The sequence below is a fragment of the Balaenoptera physalus genome (assembly GCF_965194825.1).
Source record: "Balaenoptera physalus genome assembly, chromosome: 1".
NCBI classification, from domain to species: domain Eukaryota; kingdom Metazoa; phylum Chordata; class Mammalia; order Artiodactyla; family Balaenopteridae; genus Balaenoptera; species Balaenoptera physalus.
In genome coordinates this window covers 137,357,766-137,383,008 of record NC_138882.1, presented here as the reverse complement: position 1 = coordinate 137,383,008, position 25,243 = coordinate 137,357,766, and the positions used below count along the sequence as shown (strand labels likewise).

The following is a 25,243-nucleotide window of genomic DNA, read 5'->3' as shown; positions in this document are numbered from 1 at the left end:
CACTCCCCATCCTCTCATGACTGCCCTCCCTCCCCACCTCACCGTGTACTCTGTCATGCTCATAAGCTCCTTTCCATCTGCTCCTCCCCACCGAGAGTGGCAGTGGGAGGAGGACCTGGAGGGCGATCCTATGATATGTGGACAACACACAACACTGTGGCACAGAGTCAGCACACAAATTTTGCTGAATGAATGAATGACAAATGAACATGTCCCAGTCCCTGGCTGTCCGGGGGTTCAAGAAGGCCCCCCACAGGTGGCCAATGGCAAGAAGAGGGGCTCAGGCTTAACGTCAGCCCTAGACCATCTGGGGTGAGAATAGGCCCTGACTTGGACCAAAGCCCAGTCCTTACCCCATGTTAATTGTAAATTAGCTCAGAATCATCGCTAAGCAGCTCAGCATGAAGGACAACCTCCAATAAAAACAGCTTCAGGCATCTATGTGTAATGTGGGAAAGTAAAGGTTGTATGAGAATAAAATACGTGAAAGTCAAGGAACTTCATATTTCTACTTCCCACTAGCCAAAGGAAACTGCGATGACTGGGAGTGAGGGAGGGCAGGTAATGCCCCAAATGTCAGATACATGGCAGCAAATAGCCCCTAATAATAACACCAATAATTATAACAGCAACAACAACAAGAACTTATATTGCTTCCTATGTACCGAGCACTCCGTGAAATGCTTTACGTACCATTAATGCACGTGACAACTTTTGAGGTAGGTACTATTTTTATCATTTTTAAAAGGGGAGAAAGCCAGTTCAGAGAAGTTAATGAACATTCCCTTGGCCACAGAGCTAGTAACGTGGGGAATTAAGATTCTAAAGTAGATGCAACACTCCATTCATTCAATCACCAAATATGTACTGAACTCCTCTAAGTGCCAGGGGCTGATCTAGACCCTGGGGAAGAGCAGTGAGCCCAACACAGGCCTTGCCCTCATGCAGCCTACTTTAGAAAGCTCACTTCAGAGCCTAGGTTCTTACCTCCTTTATGTCAGCCATGCCCTTTGAACTTATCAAAGAAAGAACCCCATAAGGCTGTGGAAGTGAGTAGAAATCATGTTGTCATTGGGCTGAGGGGCCTAACTCCTGCTTTCCCATGTTTCCCTCAGTAGACAATCATTCAGAAACCCCTTTTCCTGCCAATTCTGAGACAGGCCCTGTTTTAGTGTTTTTCAGCTACAACTTAGTTCATACACTCAACTCTTTTTTTCTTCAGCACCTTACTCTCACTCAGGTCAAACTCCCTCCAATAAAGCCTTAAATCTTTGCAATTCTTTCCTTGCTTGGATCTGCCACTAAGGCTTTTCCAAGTTGAAGATCAATTTTCAAGTCAAATGACTCACGGAAGAAATTGTTAAGCATGATTTCACGGTGTTTTGAGAACATCCTTGAAGAATATACATTAGGAAAAGACATTCAATGCACAAAATTAATTTTGGCTTAGCTAAGCTGCAGATTGAGTCCTAAACCATTTTTGTTTGATATTGTGTTGTCTCTACACAAAGTTTCAAGTTGCTTCATAAATATTATTCATCTTACTGTATCATTTATATGGGTAAAAATTCCTACTTCTGATATATGTCTTACCTTTCTAGGAAATCTGATACCTGAAGCCTGAATGATTTGATGATACTTTTTTTTCTTTTATTTCATAAAGATTTATTATACCTTTACCATCTGCCAAGTGTCTGGCAAGTGCTGGGATACAAATACAAGAAGGACAGATATACTCTTACTCTCGTAAAGTTTATAATCTCAGGTGTGTCCAAGGATCTTGGTGATGCAATGGCTCTATTAGCCAAGATAGTAAGCCCTAAAGAATCACTGGTGTAAGACGCATGGAAGACACTCTGACCTGAGAAAGAGAAAGGGAATGTGCTCTGAGAGGGGGTGTGTCTTCCTTGGCTGGATGTACGAGGTCCTCCACACTCTGGCTCCATTTAACCTTCACAGAGTCAGCATAGTGTAGCAGTGAAGAGCACGGATCTGGGGCCAGATTACCTGGGATCTGAATCCTTGCTTTGCCAATTACTGGTTGTGTGCCTGGGCCAGTTAGGGTAATTGTTTTGTCACTCAGTACCTTCACCTGTAAAATGGGAATAATAATACCCTCCCCAAGTATGATCATTATGCAGATTAAATGGGATAATTTGTGTAAAGTATTTAAAACTGCCTGATTTTAAGTTCAATGGATTTGCTAAAAATAAATAAACAAATTTTTTCCTTTTCTATGACTCCCACAAATGTACCTTGGATTCTGTTCACTTTAACATCTTGATATATCCCCAAAGCACCACGTGTTGTTGGATATATATCCATTAATAATTATTATTACTATTATTATCATCATTATTAATATATGGGATATCTCCTATATGCCACGTGCTGTTTGTATAATTATTGGAGGCAGTGTGAGAAGCAAGGATAAAGATGAAACGGATGTGGGTGGAATTCCTTGGGCAAGTAACATGACCTCTTAGAGCCTCAGCTAAGTCACCTGTAAAGTAGAGATGATCACATCTCCACAAAAGCTGTGGAGAAGATTGAATACATTCAATGTATAGAGAGCTTAGTAGAGTACCAGGCATTAGATAAGCACTCAATAATGAGGAACTAGAGGAAGAGTGGGAGGAAGAAGAGGAGAATAATCTTAGAGGTGGCTGACATTTTTTAGTTGGAAAACAGGTTCAGTGCTCTCAACCCTTGCCTTCCCATCCTTCCCTGTTCAGAGACTCTTCCTTCCCCCGTGCTTTGTTCCCATCAACTCCAATTCCTTGCAATCCTTGTTGAAAACTCTCTCATGGAACAACCCTGCTCTTATGGAGCTGTGGAGCTGTCTGTTGGAAAGAATGGGATACTAAGCTTCTAGGACTGCTTGCTGAAACTCTATTTTTCCAGTATCACAGATATACTTGGAGATACTTTTTGATTCTCCTGCCTCATAAGCAGATACAGTATCTCCTTTGGGTGAACCCTCAAATATCTATGTCTATTATGTCCCTTCACACATGTTACCTGATATTGTAGTTCTTTGGGCACTTGTCATATCTACTCTATTAAGTCACACATTTTTTTAAGGTAAAAGGACTGTGTTTTACTCAGAAGACTTTTTATTTAATTCTATTAGAAACCCAGGCTCTGTAGTGATTCTCCCAGATCTTTCTTCCTGATCTTTGCCTCTTCACCTCCCTCTCAAAACAGTTGTTCTATTTTACTGAGGAAGCTGGGGGAAGGAGCCATCAGGTATAAACATTCTTAGCCTCCAAACTCATCAATATTTTCCGATGCCTGATCTCCAAAGAAGCAATGAACCCCCTCTTGGGCAAAGCATACAACTTTACTGGTGCATATCCACCTTTACTTATGCTCTTAGGCCTATTTTAGACAGCTGGCCAGCACAGCCTAAGGGTTAAGAGTGTGGGTTCTGTTTAGCCCCTGCCTCCAGGGTGAGAATAAGGATTAAATGAATTAGCCTGTGGAAAGCACTTCCTAGATAGAGTACTTAGCACATGGTATACAAACAATAATTGTTAGCTATTATTATTAATTACCTTCCATCACCTTCTACAACTTGCTTCTTTAATGATCTTTTTTCCTACCTTTCTTCAATCTTACTCTCAAATCTCCATCGTAAAATATATCCTTCGCATTCTCCTTAATCCATTATCTTCACTGGCTTCTTTCTTTTGGCTGTGAATCAAATTTCTGGAAAGAACGGTTCATATTTATAACCTCATTTCCCATTCCCTCCCTGACTTACTGCAGACGATCTAGATTCCAGACCCAATATTCCACTGACTCTACTCTTCTCTAATCTGACAAAGATCACCAGTGACCTCTTTGGTCTTCATCCTACTTGATGCCTCTGAAATTTAACACTCCTTTTGGAAAAGCTCTCCCTACCTCAGCTTTAATAACTTTGCTTTCTCGATTCTCTTCCTATTTCTCTAACATCCCCTTCGCTCTCTTTCACCAGCTTCATTTCCTCTGCCCACTCCTTGAATGGTAATATCCCTGAGTATTCTTTCCTTTGCCTCATCTCTTCCCATAGAATCTGTGGGCAAATCTGGATCTTCAACCCTGACCTCTTGACTGAACTACAGACTCATAGAGTCTATAGATGTCACTTCCTAGACATCTCTGCCTACATGCATCTCCAAACCAACCAGGTGTCTTCCGTATCTCACTTAATAGCCCAACTTTCCAACCAATTACCCAAGTTACATGTCTCAAGGCAATCCTTGATTCATTACCCCCACATCCAATCAGCTATCCAGACCAGATTCTTCTGTCTTCCTTATTCATAATGAGCTACCTTTTCATCTCCATCCTCCCCACTTCTCTGCAACTCCAGACCCTCATTATCTCTCCAAATTGGGACTACTGAAGACCTTCCTTATCAGTTCTCCAATCTCTGGTTTCTTACTATAGATAATCCAGTCTGCACACAGTTTCCAAGTATGATCGTTGTAAAACACAGATCAGTTTTGCTCACTTTCTGAATATAATTCTATGGTATCTTCCTACTGCCTACAAATAAAGCCTACTTCTTAAGCCCTTGTCTAGCAAAATTCCACTGAGTACTCTAAGATCTAGTTCTTTTGTACTACCTTTTGTTCCCAGACCCACCAAGGCACTTCTTTGTACTTCACTGTGTATAATTCACAGTCTAGCTTATGTCTTTCTCCTTGTGACATAATTATTGGGATAGACTAGTTGACCCCTAAGGCAATGTTACCAAGCTATGATTTTGTGGTATTTTTCCTGTTGCATTGTCTGTTTAAAAGTGCTGGCTATCCAGAGACCCAATGGAAACCTAGAAATTATCCTAGACTTCTCATTTGTAAATGTAGTCAACAGATACTGACAATATTACCTGCCAGGCATCATAAATAATGCATCATTATAATAACACAAAATACTCATATCATACTTACTAGATAACAGACCCTGTCTGAAGTGAGATAGATAGTTAGGGAGATAGATAGATAGATAGATAGATAGATAGATAGATAGATAGATAGATAGATAGATAGATAGATAGATAGATAGAATGTGTAAATATATAACACTTAGAACTGCTAGAGTATAATACAAATATATACCTCAAATAGTTGTAGTGAGGATTAAGTGTTCTAAGTGTACTCTTATACATATCCCTTAGAACATTTTATCCTCACAACAACCATTTGAGATACATGCTATTATTCTATTTTAGACACTGGGGAAACTTTGGTTTAGAGAGGATTAGTAATTTGCCCAGGATCACACAGTTAATAAACACTGGAGCTGGGCTGTGAACCCAATCAGTATAGCACCAAAGTCCTTGCACTTAATAGATGCTCTCTTCTGCCTTTGATTCAAATAGCAGTGATAGTAGCATACCTTAAGGTTTTCTATGTACCAGGCACTGCTCTGAATATATTACATGTATTACTTCATTCAGTCCTTACAACACCCTCTGTGAGGTAGGTGTCATTTTTCTCCTTGATTACCTATACAGATAAACTTAAAGAAAATGAATAAAAGTTCAAACTGGAAACTCATAAAAACCTTGAAATGAATACTCAGTGCAAAAGAGTATACTTTTACTCTTTTAAAGGCTTGTTTCAGAATTCCTTGGAATTTTCTATTTCTCAGATCATTTAACACAAACTTTTAGGTACCTTTCCAGTATGAGAGTGAGGGTCTCTTTTATTCAGTCAACCATCTACATATTAAGCAAACATTTATTGAATACCTACTGTATGAAAGACACTAAATACTCCAGAGAATGTTTCTTCTCTTCAGAAAATAAAAATCTAGAAAATGAAAAGGACATTAAAGCCAACAAGTACAATGAAGTATAACAGGCAGAATTACAAAGAGGTTAAGAAAACAGACTCTAGGGACTTCCCTGGTGGTCCAGTGATTAAGACTCCATGCTTCCACCACAGGGGGCACAGGTTCTGTCCCTGGTCAGGGAACTAAAATCCCGGATGCCTTGCAGTGTGGCCAGAAAAAAAAAACAAAAAACAAAAAAAAACACAGACTCTAGAACAAGATAGAGCTTGTTCAAAGCCTGGCTTTGCCACATACCTCCTGTGTGATCTTAGGAAATTCACTTAAATTACTTATGCCTACATCATATGATTGCTATCAAGATTTTAAGTTTTACTATATATAAAGAACTTTGATCACTGCCTGGAACATGGCAACACTAAGTAAAGGGCAGCTGTAGCTAGTAGTAGTAGCAGTAGTTGTTGTTTTAATGGAATTACCATATAAGGAAACATGGGCATTGAGAAGCAAGAACAAAGAGTGAGTAAAGGAGTTCATATAAGTCTTTAGAGAAAAAGATAACTCTAGATGAGTTTTTAAAAATGAGCAGGTGTTCTCCAAGTAGGCAAAATATATAGATAGATAGATAGGCAATATTAAAATCAGAGAACAGTAACTCCTAAAGCTCATACAAAAGAGGTAGTAAAATGTGTCATTGTGTCTCCACCATATTGCTTTGGAGACCTATAGCCATGGGAAATAGGAACATAACAAGGGTGGAGACGTGATGTTCTCATTATGATTATAGATCTTTAAAAGCTATCATTTGAAACCATGTTTATTATTGGACTGGGAATAATAACACTTCTTCTGTGTTTGTATAGCACCAATTCTGTACAATTTTAAGATACTATCTTAGTAATCTTCACAACCTTGGAGGTCTGGCCAATTATAATTATCACCATTTTCCATACAGGAAAGCAGAAGTACAAGGTAGGGAAGGCAGAAATCCAGGGTTGCACAAAAAGTTACTGATGGACCTAGAAATGGGACTCTAAATTGCAGCTCACTGAAGTGTCCAAAATAACAAGATCATGCTAATTCCACACTCTCCCCCCATTCCTCTTCTTGTCATGGAAAAATAGAGCAAAATGTTGTAGCTGAAAAGGCTAAGGTGGAGCTAAAGATAATCAGATAGAGTGATGAGCTCTGCAGAAAATCCTGGATAAATTATGATACAGGTTTCCGATGATGAGTAGGACTGATGTGTTTGGGATAAGTTAGGTTGTCTGCCAGAAGGAAACTTTGTTTTTTTAATTTAGATTGATGTATATATAACTTACATACAGTAAACTACATAAATCATAGGTATACGCATTGATGAATTTCTACAAATGAATACTGTATTTGTTTGCTAGAGATGCCATAACAAAATACCACAGACTGGGTGACTTAAGTAACAAATTTATTTTCTCACAGTTCTGGAGGCTGTAAATATAACATTAAAGTGCTGGCAGAGTTGCATTTCTCTGAGACTTCTCTCCTGGCTTGAATATGGCCACTCTCTTACTGTCTCTTCATATGATCTTTGCTCTGTGTGTTTGTACCCCTGATGTCCCCTCCTCTTCTCATAAAAACATCAGTCATATTGGATTAGGGCCCCTACCAAACGTCTCTTTTAACTTAATCACCTCTTTAAAGACCTTATCTTCAAATATAGTTACATTCTTAGGTACTGGGGGGTGGGACTTTAACATATGACTTTGAAGGAGGACATAATTCAGCTGTAGAAAATACATATATAAGATACTGCCTAGATCAAGGTATAGAACATTTCCTTCATCTCAGAAGGTTCTTCTGTGCTCTCTTCCAGTCAATCAATCCAACAATGCTAATCCCTTTTCATCTTTATCACCATTGATGTTTTTTCCTGTTTCAGGACCTCATAATATGGGTTTGTTATCTTTTTGACTGCTGTTTTTCCCCCCAAATGATGTTTGTGAGATCCATTCATGTTATTGCATGTAGCAGTATTTTATTTCATTTTATTGTGTAAATATGTTCCAATTTATGCAATATTTGAGTTGCTTCCAGTTTTTGACTGTTATGATAAAGCTGCTGTAAGCATTCTTATATATGTCTTTTGGTGGACATAATCATTCCTTTCTGCTAGGTATATAGCAAAAGTGGAATTGCTAGGCTATAGATATATGGGTGTATTCAATGTTAATAGATACTGTAGAATAATTTTCCAAAGTAGGTGTGCCAACATATACTGGCAATGTAAGCTCCAGTTGTTCCACATCTTCATAAACACTTAGCATTATCAGCTCTTTAATTTTAGCCTTTCTGGTGGGATTGAGTATATCTTTGGAGTTTTAATTTGTATTTCCCTGCTGACTAATGCTGTTGACTTTTGGTCATCTGATATCCTCTTTTGTGAAATGTCTGTTCAAGTCTTCTTTCCATTTTTAAATTGGTTGATTTTTGCAGTTCTTTGTATATTCTTGATACAGACCCTTCTTCAGGATTTGTATTGCAGATATCATCTCTTGGTCTATGGCTTGTCTTTCCTCTTTTTAAATGGTATGTTTTCATGAATAGACATTCTTAATGTTAATTCTTAACATTCTTAGGTTCAATGTTTCAATCTTTCCTTTTACAGTTTGTCTTGATGTTCCATTTTTAGAACCTTGTCTAACTCCAAGGTCATGAAGATATTCTCCTGTGTTTTCTCCTAGAAGCTCGATTGTTTTATTTTCATGTAAAAGATTATGATTCACCTGAAATTAATTTTTCTGTATGTCTAGCCAATTGATCCAGCACCACTTCTATCCCACTGAATTGCAGTAGTTGCTATGCAGCTAATCAGGTAAATATATTTGTGCAGGTCTTCTTCTGGGATCTGTATTCTCTGCCATTTGTCTATTTATCTCAATTTGTGGTAACACTAGACCATTTTAATTATTAAAGCTTTATGCTAAAACTTGATATACATTAAGTTTACCAGATTAGTTCTTCTTCAAAATTGCCTTGGCTCTCCTAAGTTCTATGAACTTCAAATAAATTTTAGAATCATCTTGTCAATTTCCACAATAGAACTTGCTGGGTTTTGACGAGTATTGCATTGAACCAATTTGGCAAGAATTGACATCTTATTATACTAAGTTTTCCAATCAATAATCATGGGGTCTCTTCTAATGATTTGAGTCTTCTTTAGATTCTCTCAGTCATATTTTCATTTTAAGGGAAGAGGTCTTACACTTCTTTTGTTAGCTCTATTCCTAAATATTGGATTTTTTGGTGCTGTTATAAATGGTAATTTAAAAATTTTTATTTTCTAGTTTGGTATCTATTTCTATATTGACCTTCTATCCAGTGACCTTGCAAAATTAAGTTATTTTTATAATTTATTTGTAGATTCTTTTGAATTTTTACATGAACAATCATGTCATGTACAAATAATGACAATTTTACTTCTTCCTTTCCAAACATTACAACTTTATTTTGTTTTCTTACCTTATAGTTAACGGCCAATTCCTTCAGTACAATGTAAAATTGAAAAGTCACCACTATTATTTGATATTTATTTTGGAAATGCTAGCCAGTGCAACTGGACAAGAGAATTAAAAAAGAAGCAAAAAGGAAACAAACTTACAATAATTTGTAATTGATATAATTATAAACCTAAAAATTACAAACAATTCAAATAAAAATTATTTAGAGCAATAAAAATTCATTAATATGGTTAATCACAAATTTAATATAAAAGACAGTTACTTTACCTTAATGATTAACTATCAGAAAGTAGAATTAAAGGAAAGTCTCATTCACAATTACTATGAAATATTGAGATTCTAGGAATTAATATCACAAAAAAGGCACAGAAATTAAAAATTCCTCTGAGGTACCTAAAAGAAGAGTTAAATAAATGAAAAGATATCCTTAATTTGGATAGAGGAGTCAATATTTAAAAAGACACCAGTTATCTTTGAATCAATCAAAAATATGAACAAGGTTTTGGGTTTTTTTTTTTAAGCTTGAACTAAATGATGCTAAAATTCATGTGAAAAATGTACATGTAAGAAAAAATTCTAAAAGAGAAAAATCATGAGGAGAGTAACAAGTAAAGTATTTAAAACTGTATTTCCCTGACCTTAGATTAGACACACAGATCAATGAGACAGAAGAGAGAATTCATAAATAAACTTGAATAATTTTCAGAATTTAATAAGTGATAAAAGCCAACTTTAATAAATTAGGAAAATATGAATTGTTGAATAAATAATGTTGGTGAGAATGGCTGAACATCTGAAGTACATAAAGCTGAATATTCTTCTTCTCCTTCTATATTAAAATGTGAAAAAAGAAACTTAAATGTGAAAAAAAGAAACCATAAAATACCTGGATGAGAACTTGAGATAATAGTAATATATAAACGATTTTGGCATAGGAAAGGCTTTTCTAAAGCATTTTTCAAACCTCTCAAGCTATTCAAGAACATTTAATATCTAAATTTATACCTTAATATTTTAAGTTTTTATCAATTTTAAGACTATGCAATAAAAAAGGGCAAAAATATAGACAAGGACAAATTGGAAAAAATATTTGTAATACATATGAAAAAGCATCCTTAATATACAAGAAATTCTCACAAATAAGTAAATAAAAGATAAATAACCCAAGAGAAAAAATGGGCAAGGGAGTTCATGGAAAAAAATCTTAATAGACAATTAACACATGAAAAGATACCCAACCATATTCATATTTTAAATTGTACAAATTAAAACAGGAATAAATTGTCACTTTTTTTCTATTCAATTAAAAATTAAAAGATTAGGTCAGTTCAAGGCTAAAGGGAAATTGAAATTTCTATGTATTGCTGATAGTATAAATTATTATAAACCATTTTAGGAAATTTATCATTTGTCCAAATTACTAATGAGCATATCCTTTGACCTCCATGTTGAAATTTATCCTACTCATATACTTGCAAAGGTTTTTGAAGATATATGTACAGGAATTTCACAGTTTTGTTGTAGTATTACTTTTAATAGTGTTATGGGCTGAGTTGTGTCTCCCCAAAATTCATATGTAGAAACCTTAACCCCCAGATCCCCTGAATGTGACTGTATTTGGAGATACGGCTTTTAAAGAGGTGACTAGGTTAAGATGAGGCTGTTAGGGTGGCCCTACTCCAATCTGACTGGTGTCCCCATAAGAAGAAGAGATTAGGACTCAGAGAGATGGAGATGCACAGAGGAAAGACCGCAAGAAGACAGAGGGAGGAAACAGCTGTGTATGACACAAGGAGAGAGGCCTCAGAAGAAATCAACCCTTCAAACACCTTAATCTTGGGATTCTGGCCTCCAGAACTGTGAGAAAATGCATTCCTCTTGTTTACCCCCAGTCTGAGGTATTGTGTTATGGTAACCCTAGCAAACTAATACAAACAGTAAAAGTGAAACCTTTTCAACAGCTGTAAAAGGAAGAAAATGTTACCAGTAGTTATCTCCAGAAAGTGGGATTACAAAGTAGGAAGGATAGAAGGCAGGGAAATTTTGTTTTACCTATACCTCTCTATTCTGTTAATATTTAAAATATTGAGCCTATATTACTATTGTAATAAGATAGTTAATTTTAAAAAGCAATGGAGGACTTCCCTGGTGGCACAGTGGTTAAGAATCTGCCTGCCAATTCAGGGGACGTGGGTTCAAGCTCTGGTCTGGGAAAATCCCTCATGCTGCAGAGCAGCTAAGCCCGTGTGCCACAACTACTGAGCCTGCATGCCACAACTACTGAAGCCCACGCACCCTAGAGCCCATGCTTCGCAACAAGAGAAGCCACCGAAATGAGAAGCCCGCACACCGCAACAAAGAGTAGTCCCGGCTTGTAGCAACTAGAGAAAGCCTGCACACAGCAACGAAGACCCAGCGCAGCCAAAAATACATAAATAAATAAATTTGAAAAAATAAAAAATAAAAATAAAAAGCAATGGAAAATTTTTGTCAATTGTGCATGTGTGTGAGAATCTTTGAAGTCCCAGAAAAATGCTAAGAAATCTCCTTTGTGAGCATAAAAATTTCTCTTGTTTTATTTATTTTTGATTTGCTATTTCTTCATGATTTAGCTTTAAAAATAAATGTAATTCATTTTGACTCTTTTGTCTGGTTCAATTGCCAGTAATTCAGCAGTATTGTTTTCTATGGTTTTTCTTTCATGAACCTTTGGATTTATTTCATCTTCTTTCGAAACCTGAGAAATCATAATTTTGTTCACTCAAGAATGACATCAGGGTATTTAGAAAAATCCCTCAGCTTAAAGTTGAGTTCTTTATTTTTCAAGAAGACATCAACCAACCTACTGTAACATGAAACAAGTAATAACCATGCTGTTGTAATAACCCTCTCTTTTAATTACAATCTAGGCCAAAAGGGTTAGGGATAAATGTATGGTAGATAGCACTGTTACTGGGCAATATTCCACTCTAAATACAAGTCCATAGCTTTACTTCAAATCCCCTTAGAAACATGATTCTCAGATAACTAAGGGAATACATAAATGGTATAGTCACTAATTATTAGCTGGCCTTAAATGTTAAGTATAACTTTATTGCCAAGATTTGTTTTCTTTATTTTAGGAGAATATTATTGAAGTCTAAGTAACTATCTCACTCTGGTTAAAAACATGGCAATATGAATTAGTAAATAAATGGAAAATGTGAAGTTTAATTAACCCACCTGAAAATTGTTCAGATGTTCTTTAAGCAGAGTGATTACAGAGTAGGAGTGGATGAGATACACTAGCTGAATGGCAGGAACATCCCTGGGGCTTAACTCCCCAAGCCTTCTCACAATTGGCTTGCATCATCTACAGCCTTCACTGATGTTATAATCCCATTGAATAAGCATTATTTTATGGACCTCCTATGGGTCTGAAGCTTTTGTTAGGCCCTGTGAGAGCAACGAAAGAAGTAGATGAAATCTGAAAGAGCCAAGGTGCCATGGAGAACATTAGGAATCAGGTACCAGCAGTAGCTTTTGCCTGCCTTGAGCAGAGGGAAGGCCATCCTTAATGCAGCTCTTAGTCTCAGGAGTAGGAATTGCAGAGTAAAAGGATGAGTGGAAAAACCACGTGATTTGATGGAAATTATACACACTATTACCTTAAAGGTCCATGTTTAAAATGCATTAATTATGTATAGCTTACTCATTTGGTCATTCATTTTGTTCAACAAATATATATTTGGTGCCTATTATATGCCAGGCATTATGCCAGACGCTGGAAATATAATGGTATAGAACATGGCCCTCCTGACTTTCAGGAGCTCACAGATAAACGGTATTGACAAAAAGTAAACTAATGACTAGCTAGACCTCCCAAATCTTAAAAGATAGCTGGAGAAGTCCTAGATTCATGTGCAAACAGGGACTTTTCTTTATCCACAACGGATTCTTGGTCCACTGTTGAAAAACTTAAGCTTCTTTGTGTTTACAAAAACACTTAGCACAAGGTTAAGAGAAAGGGGAAGAGAGTGGGCCCCCCCTGTATTTGAATCCCAATTCTGCAGCTTCCTAGGTATGTGAACTTGATTTAGGTTTTAGAGCATCTAAGATGCTCCAGTTTCTTTATCTGGGGATATCAAACTGAGGATAACAATAGTGCCTAACTCACAGAGTGGTTATAAGGATTAAATTAGCTCTACATGTGAAGTTTAATAGTGCCTGGCTCATAGTAAGCTCTACGTTGTGTTTACATGTAAGTATTTCAGATTTAAAGACATATTACTCGTTTCAACCTTCAAGAAGAAAACTAAAATAAATTAATTAAATTTAATAAATGTTTAGGCATCATTACAATCTAGAATTATGCCATCTAACTAGTTACAGTTCAGTTTTATTCATATATGCAAGAGGGGATAGAAATACATTTTAATATGTTTGGCATGACATGGGGAAAAGTTTTCAATAGTTAAGTCCCTAGGTACCATAAAGATTATACATCATCTGTGAGCACAGAAGAAGACTATCTATTATCAGGCACTGTAAAAGTGCTTTCTTTGCCTACATTACTGATCCACAATGTCTTAGTAACAAATATAAAATTCAAAAAGTTCTGAAAACCAGACTATAATGAGGTTATTTATAATTAGTGTTTATCCCACTTAATATGAGTATATTCATATATTTTACTGAAGAAATGTTAATATGTATGATAGATTTGAGTATTTTACAGAAATAATTCACTTACTTCATTCTGAAATGTATTTCCCTAACTCTGGACTTGGCCATGTGGCTTGCTTTGGCCAGTGGAATGGAGTGAAGGGGATGAGAGCAGGGGCTTTAAATCTGCTTGTGAGGTTTGAATTTGGTTTGCCTCTGGCCTTCCTATGATTCACCATGAAAAAGCCTGCCCCAGGAAATTGCTGATCCAAGAAGAATGAGAAGAAATGCAGAAGAGCCTCCCCAAGCTACCTTCTAGAGCAAACCCAGCCAATCCTAGCTGAGCTCAGGTGACCCACAAGCTGAAGTGGTCATGCCAACTGACCCACATACCTATAAATAAAAAACATATACATACGATTGTTTTTGTAAGCCATTGAGTTTTGGTCTTTTTTATTATGAGGAATTATTGAGGCAGTAGCTGACTAACACAACATGTTTGATTTTGGAGTGCTACCCCAGACTCTAGTGGGGGTATTGCATAATATACGGTATGTTCACCATATTTCCTTTGTAAACATACTATCTAAATTCTGAAACACATTAGGCCTTAGGGTTTTGGATAAGAAACTGTAGTTTTGTATTTTGTACAATCATTACAACATTCCAATGAGATGTTCCCATTTTACAGATGAGGAAACTGAGTGTCAGGTGGGTTATATAACTTGTTGAAATTTTTACCACTAGTAATTGGCAGAGGCAAGATTTGACTCCAAGATTCTGACACAGATCTGTATTCTAAAATATCAGGCTGTTCTGCTTTTCATAGACGGAATTCATTTCTAGTAAAAAATGCAACACATACACAAAAATGATTTATTTGCAGTCATACCTATTATCTTTACTGCTAAAAAATTTCCAATAACTCCTAACCTCAATTTGGGAAAAAATCATAAACATCTGAATTTGCTGAGATAGTCAATAGAAGCTTTTTTTTCCTAAGACATTGAAACTTTAGAAGGGATACTGGTTTGAAATAATCATTTTAATAGTGGGAACACATTAAATTGCTGAAAGCTAACATGTTTTAACTGTTCCTTGCCTAATGTTGCTGTGGATTGACTGCTAATATTCAGAGGTCACAATAAACTGCTCATCTTTGTCATGGAGGCAAATTTGTATTTCAGGTTTATTAATCAATTTCATAAATTAAACCAAGCAAGACCGTTGTGATATTTCCTTTTGGGAAATTTTCATTGACTATTAGAGTTCCTCTGACTAATGTCAGTCATTAGTCAATCTTTTTTAGAAATTATCTGGTTGCTAAATATAAAAAATAAATTATATTAACAGTTATATTACTGTCAGAAATTCAAAACTTTACTTTGTTTAAGGCAAATGTGCCTAAGTCTTTGTTTCATTTCCTGGTCAGAATCAGGTACCTGACTCTTCTTTAGGTGAAACTAAAGTTCATAAAATAAGCATAAGGCAAAATTAAACAAAATTATAAATTTTAGCTTCTACTAGAGGTGATTCAGGCTCTTTCTAGGTTGAATAATTTGGCTTTTGTTACCTCCCTGAGACTTATTACATAAGAGAAATATTCAATTTTATGAGAGTACACTGACTTCAGAATTGTGGTATCTTGCCAACAAAGATTCCATCAAAAAAATTCTAAGATTAATTGAACAGTAGAGGACAACAGCAAAATCAACAACTATTAATTCTTACTTTTCACATTTCTTTGAAACTCTGAAAAGCAGTGGAATCAACATTTTAGAACAGAAGAGTATTCTAATGATAAAAATTGACTATAATATTTTATTCACTTTTCTAATTTAAAAAGTAACACCAATTTGGTAGTATATGTGAGTCAAAATTTTTTTGAAGAAAAAAGAAATCAATTGATCACCCACAATCTCAAATCTAAAATACAGCAAGTGAATATTTCAGTGTATTGTAGAAAAGTATCAATAGAATAACCTGATAGTTTGGAGTAATTCAAACTTTATTCTTCATTTATATAAGCTATGCTTAGACTTGATGGATATAGTGGCTTAAATAATTGTTTTGATTCAGTCATAATAGAAATGATTGAGTTCTCTGAATCTCTTGTTTTCCTCATAATTTTGTTTCTATATGTCTATATATCTGATTTCAATATGCACAACTGACAGAGAAGTAATTTCTGAATTAACTGATTTCCCCATGCTGTCTTTTCTTTGTGTCCTATAAATGGAAGCAAAATTATCAGAGGCCAGGAAATGGGTAGGGTTTCTAATCTTTGGTTGAAAAGCTGGAAAATCTTAGTTTTATTAGTCACTAGCTTAAAATGTTTCAAAAGAGAGAAAGAAATAAAGAAGGAAAACAGATATACCAATTCACAAATTGCTGTCTTCAAACACTTTGGGGTTGAGATATATATATATCTCAATATATTTATATATATATAAAATCTCTATTTAGAGCTTTTCAGATTTAAACAGAAAATGTAGATTCAGGAATATCTTCAAGGGAATGGCAAGGATTAGGAGTATGCACTTGCTTGTATTCTTGGTTGAAAATGGATCTTGGGAAGAAAGACACATGCTGCTATGTCTATGAGCAAAAAGGGTTAGTGCATTCCTGACACCACTGATTTTGTTTATTGGGTTTCTTTGCAGGGAGGGGAGCAGTGGAGGAGGTTGATTCATTTGTTTGCTTATTTTATAAGCGACCCCAAACTATGTTTAAAACAGGACCAAAACTCAAGGGCAAGTCTATGCAATTCAGTCAACCTGTAAATGACATTTGTTTGGGGAGTTGAAAAACATATCTGCCTTTGATTTAAACCTTTCTGCCCAAACAAAGTAAAGATGCTTTAAGTTTACTCTACTCTCCTCAAGAATGAGTTGATTTTCAAACTGACATTTGCTTCTTTAATGAAAAGGTCCCTGTTAGCACTGGTTCAGGTATTAATCAGAAGAAAGGCCAGCCTTAAACCACCACTTTTAGCCTGAATTAATGGTACCTGCTGGCTATCACCCCTACCTGTTAGGCTTCCTCAATCCATTCCCTTGTTGCCAGCATAGTAATGGCCCAGAGAATCTTCATATGAAGTTTAGACCTAAAAAAGGAAGTAATAGAAGTCACAACAAAAAGAAAAATAAAAGGACTAGCCCCTCTGATCTAGTTCTGAGATTACGAATAATGTTACAGAACTACTGCCTATTCATTAAGAAGAATCTTTTAATTAATGCTAAAAATATCCAGGGCACTTCAAACCTATAACCTGGGGCTTGCTAAGTCCCTAAAGAATTATGAATATTAGATTTTGGTCTAATATTTTTGTTGTTATGTCCTGTTTCTCAAAATATTTTTATAAATTAGAACTTGTGGGTTTTTCAACACAAATTTTAATGGTATATGAACATGTTTACTCTTTTTAATATCAGAAATTACTTGAATCAAGAAAGAAGGTAGTGTAGCCCATTGACAGCAGGGCCTTAAACCTCTCTTCCACAAAGGCTTAGAGTTACAACAGCATTCATATACGGCATCTCACTAATTTTCTCAACCCGGTAAGATTAATTGTCCCTGGTCACCATGAAGAAATTTAGGCTCAGAGAGCTAAGTGACTTGTTACAAGGCACATGTATGGTAAATAGTGGCACAAGGCCTTGAGCTGAGCTCTCTGCCTTTCCGCACACACTATCTCTTGGACAGACAGAATGAACGAGAATACAGTTCTGGGCTGTCATTCTGAATGGTCAGAAAATCACACAAAAAACTCATGCTCTCCCTCTCCCTTTGCCCCTACACTTAATATTTTCCACCAGGTGAATGTGGCTGTGGAAGCCAGTCTTTGGGGAGGAAGGAAGGCAGTGTCCTCAGGGATAATATCAGCTTGGATGGAGTGCTGGGTTATGGAGATGGAGGGAGGAATTGATGCCAAGCAACTAGTCCTGGTGTTGGCAAGATGACAACTGCAGGTGTGCCCACCTCTTATACTGGCTCTTTACTTCTCTGTGGCCTGACCCCAGGTGCCTCCGAAGTTTCCTAACCAAAGAATCACCCCACTTTGCAGTGACTGGGAATTGTTCTGCTGATCTACTTGCCTTTTTGCTTTGATCCTACTTAAAAAAATATTGCTGGGAGTCTCATCACTTTGGGAATAGACACAAGAACCTTTGAAAATCTACCTGAGAAGATCTCTGCACAAATTGTTAACAGCGGTCATGCCCGGGAAGATTTTTACTTTTAACCACTTCTGTGATACTTTAATTCTTATGACTGCATATTAATTTGCATTAAATAACACAACCAAATATCTTAAAATCTATATAAGCTCTGTCAACTATGCAATGAAAAAAATCAGTATTTCTGCCTTTTGACATTTCTTATAAAAGCTCTCATTGACATCTTACACTACTACTTTCTTTTTTACAACTTTATGTGACAAAGCACTTTTAAAGGCAGTACAGGACTTCCCTGGTGGTGCAGTGGTTAAGAATCCGCCTGCCAATGCAGGGGACACGGGTTCGAGCCCTGGTCCGGGAAGATCCCACATGCCATGGAGCAACTAAGCCCGTGAGCCACAACTACTGAGCCTGTACTCTAGAGCCCACAAGCCACAACTACTGAAGCCCGGGCACCTGGAGCCCGTGCTCCGCAACAAGAGAAGCCACAGCAATGAGAAGCCCACGCACTGCAACGAAGAGTAGCCCCCGCTCGCCACAACTAGAGAAAGCCCGCACGCAGCAACGAAGACTCAACGCAGCCAAAAATAAATAAATTAATTAATTAATTTAACAAAAAAGAGTACTAGAAGCATTAAAAAGAAAAAAAAAGTGCATGTATTTTAAAAAATAATAAAAATAAAATACAGGCAGCACAGGGTGATAACAACGGTTTACCATCTGAAGTCAACTAACACCAATTTGTGTCCTGGCTCCCTCAATAATTTGCTGTGTGACCTTAGCTAAATCATTCAACCTCTCTGAATCTTGGTTTCCTATAATAGAAGTTGACTAAATAATACCTACAAGTTCTGCCTAATCATTCATGGATAGATTAAATCATTATTTCTTCTGTGTAGCATGATTGTTAGCCGTCCCTTAGTGCCCATTCTCTTTGTCCCTTATTAGAACTCTCAGCTACAAAAGCTATTTCCCAGTCTCCCTTGTAGTCAATGGGATATGAGCAGAAGTAATGTTTGCGACTTCTGGGTTGTACCTTTAGAAGCAAAAAGCATGTCTTTCCCTTGAACCTTTCCCTCTTCCTGCCTGCCGAAAGCTGATGGAGGAGATGTGTTGGCAATCCATCTTCAAGCACGAGGAGAGAGCGCCATAAGGAATGATGGAGATAGAAGGAATTTAGACCTTTCACACTAGGAAGCTGCCTTATTATCATTTATTGTTAAAATGTTCTATGAGAGAGAAATACACTTCTATCTTGTTTAAACTACTTTTGATAAATTGGGCTTTTGTTTTAGTAACTAAAGTTGGAATTTGGAATTACAAGGGAAAACCAGCTTTATTCTATTTTCCCCAAGTATGTTTCAATTGGCCTTTCTTTAATTCCCTAGTTCAACTGTTTCTCCTCTTTTTAGTGGCACTGATTGTGGACTTTAACAAACATGTTGTCCCATGGTAGGAAATTGCCATCATAAACTCTAAGCATATCCTGGTTATGATTGATAGCTTGCTCGTATGGTTGCTTGATGGCCAGGTAATTATTTGTGTATATGTTTTATCAAACACACAAGATTGATAGTTCTTTGAGTGAAGGACCTGTGTCTTGTTTCTCTTGTTATCCATTATAGCATCCTGCACAGAGCCTGGCATACTGCAAATGTACAATGAGTAAATGCATGGTCAATGCTCTTGTGAGGAAGAGATGGTGCATCTAGTTATGTAAGGTAAGAACACTGACCTCTGGCTTTTCTAGACCTTATGAGTGGGGTCGATGCCACCTAGCAAGTCATCTAGGTTGGTGGCTGCAGCATTTGGTCCTGAGATGGGCATACGACAGGGCTACGTCAATCAGAAGCAATTATTCCAGGATTTTTGTTTAAAGTGCAGTAAAGAAAAACTCTCATTCTTTTGGGGTTGTATCTTGGAGCTGCCAGCAGACATTTTACTCCCAGAAGTGGAGAGTCTTCCTAAGAACAGAGCTCACCCAGTGGAAGGAACAGCAGAGAAAGAGGGCAAGGCCAAATCCTGATGATATTGTCTCAGCCTCTGGATGAAGCCCTACCCATGAGTTTTTCAGTTATGTGAGCCAATACATTACGATTTTTTGTTTAGTACACTTACAGTTCATCCTGATTAATAAATAACACATGGATTCTAGCACTAGCTCATTAGTCTTGGGGAAACATTTTACCTCTCTGGGCCACACTTCTGAATATTGAGAGAGTTGGATTTGATGATTTCTAAGGCCCTTTCCAGCTCTAATTTCCATGATTCTTTCTTCATGTGTATAGGAATCAGTTAGGTGATGCTAGTTGCTACAGCAGATAGACACCAGCATGTCACTCAGTGGCATAATACAAAAGATGTTTATTTCTTACTCATATAAAGTCCAAAACAGACATCTGATAGGCAGGTGGCTCTCCTCCAAGTGAAGATTTGGGACTTCCTTTATCTTGCGATGCTGTTATCTTCAAACTGTGGCATCCCAGGTCACCATGCTTATTATCACTAAGCCAGGGGAATAGAAAAGAAAACAAAGATTGTATGCTATGGAGGGATGGAAGGTTATTGAGCAGATCTAAAATTTGCACATATCACTTTTGTTCACATTCTATTAGCTAAAACATAATCACATTTAATTGCAAACAAGACTGAAAAATGTTTCAGGGAGAAGAGAAAATAGATTTGGTGAATACCAACTCAGTCTCTGCCACAATAAGCCCTTGACCCATGATTAGTAGCTGGGTTCTGTATCCCTGTCTCTGATTCAAGTTGGTTAACTATACATGCTCCTTCTTATACCTTAGTAACTGGTCCTGTTGGCCCTGAAAAGGAATATAATTAAGAGAATACACTGGGTCTAGACATTAGCAAGTTGAATAGGTTAAAGTTTATTTAGCTTGTGGAAAATACTAAAAGGAACACCTTAGGTTTGATTCTGTTTCTAGGCTTGGTTCCTTCACAGTGGTTAGAGAGAGGGAAGGTTGGACGTTCAGGCTTTGCTTGTATTTGAAGGGGGAAAAGGGAAATAATAGTACCAATCATACATTCATCCAATAAAGTTTTATTGCATGTCTCCACTCTGTTGGGAAGCAGCACATTTAAAAACCATGGATAGTGTTGGCACTTGGTATAACAAGGAAAGAGTGAATGCTCAAGGAGCTCTCGCCGCCAAAATACCATCACACTCGCCCACTCGTGGCCTCCTTGCTGGCTTCATGCTTCTCGCCCAGGCAGTGGGGTGTCTATGGAAGGGAATTTCTATCTCAGTGCTTTGTACTTCCTTGAAATGAGAAATTTATCTAATTTGGTTCTTTTCAACTTGTTTAAGAATTATTTTCCACTATCATGAAACAAGCTAGGACCCACATTTAAAAGAAATATTCTCTACCACATACGCAAAATTCAAGAAGCCATATACAAAAATCCCTGACCTTGACCCTTCATCCCCTCATCCCTCACTTAACTGTCTTTATCATATGCATTACCATATTTATACTTCCAATTGAGTCTCTGTGGCTTAAGGCAATATCTGATTTTTTCCAGGTTATAACCTTAGCTCCCTTTCCTGCATAATGTGTTCTTTCATTATGAAACCCTCTCTGGGCTATGTGATTCTGAGTTCACACCTTCTACATAGCATTCCTCTCCAGACACAATCTAAACTCTCATCTTGGAGGGCAGCTCCTGCTCAGATTGCCAGTATCACTGGGGTAAGTTCCACACATTTTCTACTTCACTCTAACAGCTTTTATCACTTGTCCAGCATGATTGTATTTTTGTCTGCCCATCACATTCACTCTCCCCACTTCTTCTGGTAACAGAATCCTACAAAGGAGTAATCAAATGACCAAATAAGCTTTATGGTCATAATGGACCACAAGCCACAATCTACTTTTTTTAACCTCTACAAAGTCACATGGGAAAAGAGATAGGAAAGAATGTTATTTCCTTTCTGAATATCCCAATCAGTTGTATGCTTCCTCCATTTAAAGCAAAAAATATAAGTGGAAATATACAACACAACAGATTTGTTTTACTAGAGAAATGTTCACAGTGTTCTTTTTTTTTTTGGTTGCATTGGGTCTCCATTGCTGTGTGCAGGGTTTCTCTAGTTGTGGCGAGCGGGGGCTACTCTTCGTTGCAGTGTGCAGGCTTCTCATTGCAGTGGCTTCTATTGTTGCAGAGCATGGGCCCTAGAGCTTGCGGGGTTCAGTAGTTGTGGCACGTGGGTTCAGTAGTTGTGGCACGTGGGCTCAGTAGTTGTGGCGCACGGGCTTAGTTGCTGCACAGCATGTGGGATCTTCCCGGACCAGGGCTCGAACCCGTGTCCCCTGCATTGGCAGGCGGATTCTTAACCACTGTGCCACCAGGGAAGTCCTGTTCACAGTGTTCTATGTGCATGCTATGACCTCAGCGCAAATGATCCTCAACTAGTTTTTTTTTTTTTCCTACAAAAAGTCCACATAAAGTTTAAAACATTTTCAATGAGGTAAACTGTCTTTGTTCCCTGGGTACTGTTGATTGAACAGGGCAAACTTGAATGCGCTTGATGTGAAGAAGGCCAAGTGCTTTGGACTTGGCAATATCTCTGCCCAACAAAGGCACACAAAGAGGAAGAGACAGTGGAACCCAGACTATGTCCTGAATGATGTTGAACATCCCATTCTTGAAAGTACAGGATTAGAGTCAACAGTGACTGATTGCACAGCTCCCCAGCCACACCTTCTTGTTATTTTTATTGGAACAAATTCTCATTACCAAAGACAATCTGCAACTGACTATTCATTACAATCTTAAAGAACCTTATTAATACAGTCAATGTTCCCTACTTCTACTGAAGAAATAATATATTTCTATATACTATATAATTATTTATATATATAGAGAGAGAGAGAGAGAAAGAATATATATCCCTTGGGTTACCCAGGACAGTCCTGGCTTATACCTATTGTTCTGGCATAATTGTTAACAATGCCCATTTCAATTTCAGAAGTGTTCCAACATGGTCACTCTAACGACGTTAGATCCAAACAAGATCTTATGTAAGACAGAGGATAATTAAATGTTGAAATGAGGTGGGACTATCAGAAAAGGTTATGTAATTTTCTTTGCTGGAAGCTTCTCAAATTTATTATGCAACTGAATGTTCTGAGAAAATGTATCATATCAAAGGGCTAGGCAATGGATTTTGTTTCTGATGCTGTCAGAAGCAAATTTCAAAATACGTTCCGGGTAAACTGATGGTCACAGGGATAAAAAGTCATGTTAACTATGTCCAGAAGTTCCTAATTTATGCTTGGATTTTCTTAATATTTAGCCTAATGTCTTTAATGACATCTTAGCTATGTTCTTGATTTCTGTTTACATTTATTTTCTCAAACCATAGGCAGATGTCAGTGTCTACTCAGTGTCTCTGAAATAGTCTCTGGGGACTTTCCTGGTGGCACAGTGGTTAAGAATCTGCCTGCCAATGCACGGGACATGGGTTCGAGCCCTGGTCAGGGAAGATCCCACAGGTCACGGAGCAACTAAGCCTGTGCACCACAACTGCTGAGCCTGCGCTCTAGAGCCCACGAGCCACAACTACTGAGCCCGCGTGCTGCAACTACTGAAGCCTGCGCGCCTAGAGCCTGGGCTCCGCAGCAAAAGAAGCCACCTCAATGAGAAGCCCATGCGTCGCAACGAAGAGCAGCCCCTGCTCGCCACAACTAGAGAAAGCCCGTGCGCAGCAACTAAGACCCACTGCAGCCAAAAATAAAATAAAATAGTCTCTGAGTCATTCCCAGTTACCTATCATATTGTCAGCACCCCCTAAGAATAAGTCACAGAGGACATGCAAGCAAAGCATGCCAGGGGTTGAAAACTTAAAATGGGATTCTGTCAGTGCCAATATACTTCTGATCCAATAGCTTTTTGCTAAAGCTGTCTTCATAGGTTTCAGGGTAATATTTAGCTCATACATCCTATTTCTTGGTGTTCCAGTTCATCTCTATTGCTTCATTACACGTTCCTGCCTCCTTTGTTTTTGTGTGTAGACTGATAACAGTTCCCCAACAGCCACTCTCTCTTTTCCTAGGGTAATAGTGCTTTCCTCCTCCACTCCACATTTTTTGCTGGCAACATGGCTGCCAACTAGAGACTAAGCACATTTGCCAGCCCCCTGGAACCCCAGCATGGCCATCGTACTAAGACTGATTTTGAATATAAGCAGATGGTATGCATATAGTTTCTACACTGTTCACTTTAAGGAAACTTTTTGCCCTGGACTTGTTCTCTTTCCCTTTCCTGAAAACTGGAATCAAAATATGCCAGCCACCCAGCTTTGACAATGCAGATAATGACCGTGCCGCCCTAGGGCCTTGCTACCCCTAGTGTGGTCTTTGGGCTGGCAACATCAGCATCACCTGGGTGCCTTTTAGAAATGCATAATCTTGGGCCCCATCCTAGTCCCACTGAACCAGAATCTGCATCTTAGCAAGATCCTCAGGTGGTTTGAATGCACATTAACATTTGAGAAGTACTGCCTCAGTAGCGGATGACAGATCAACATCCATGGAAAAAAAAATCTAAATGTCAGTTATTTTGTTGAGCAAATCTGTCTACTGGCCTGGTCTGCCCACCTGTAGACTACTATGAGAGAGCACATCAAATTGTATCTTCTTTAAAGCCACTGAATTTTGGGGTCTTTTTTTGACCTCTACTCTAACTTATATTTTTTAATTCCTCGTAATAGCAAACCTACTTTTTAAACCTCTGCTAGAGTCTTGTGGAGAAAGAGATGAGAAAGGATATTGCCTTTCTGAATATTCTATAGTACTTCCTCCGCCCTTCAGGAAAGTACCTAAATTTAACTCAATCTATGTTGATTTATCTGGCACTGGGAGAGTGGGGAGTGCTCTTACCCCATCCTCCTGAGTATCACTGCACATTCCAATGATCATTTTCGGTCTCCTTGAGGATGCTGAGTTAAGAAGCTCCATATAAATATTAAATGAACTGAATACACAATGTCTCCGGAGATGGTTTCGTCTTTTTTTTCCCAGAAGACCCAAATCCTAACTAGCAGCATTAATCAAATAGACCACATTTATTTTAAAGTACATTAGGGCATGCATGTTTTCCTTTTAACATATAGAC

General features: G+C 37.5%; 1 protein-coding gene across 1 annotated transcript in view; it reads right to left on the bottom strand.

Annotated features, from left to right (window-relative positions):
- Positions 1-116: 116 nt before the first annotated feature.
- LOC309641384 (uncharacterized protein) overlaps positions 117-25,243 on the bottom strand; it is a 49,376-nt gene continuing 24,249 nt past the window's right edge. Inside the window, exon 4 of the mRNA XM_082421352.1 lies at positions 117-21,931. The gene's annotated coding sequence lies outside the window, so the exon portion shown is untranslated. The remainder of the gene's footprint in view (positions 21,932-25,243) is intronic.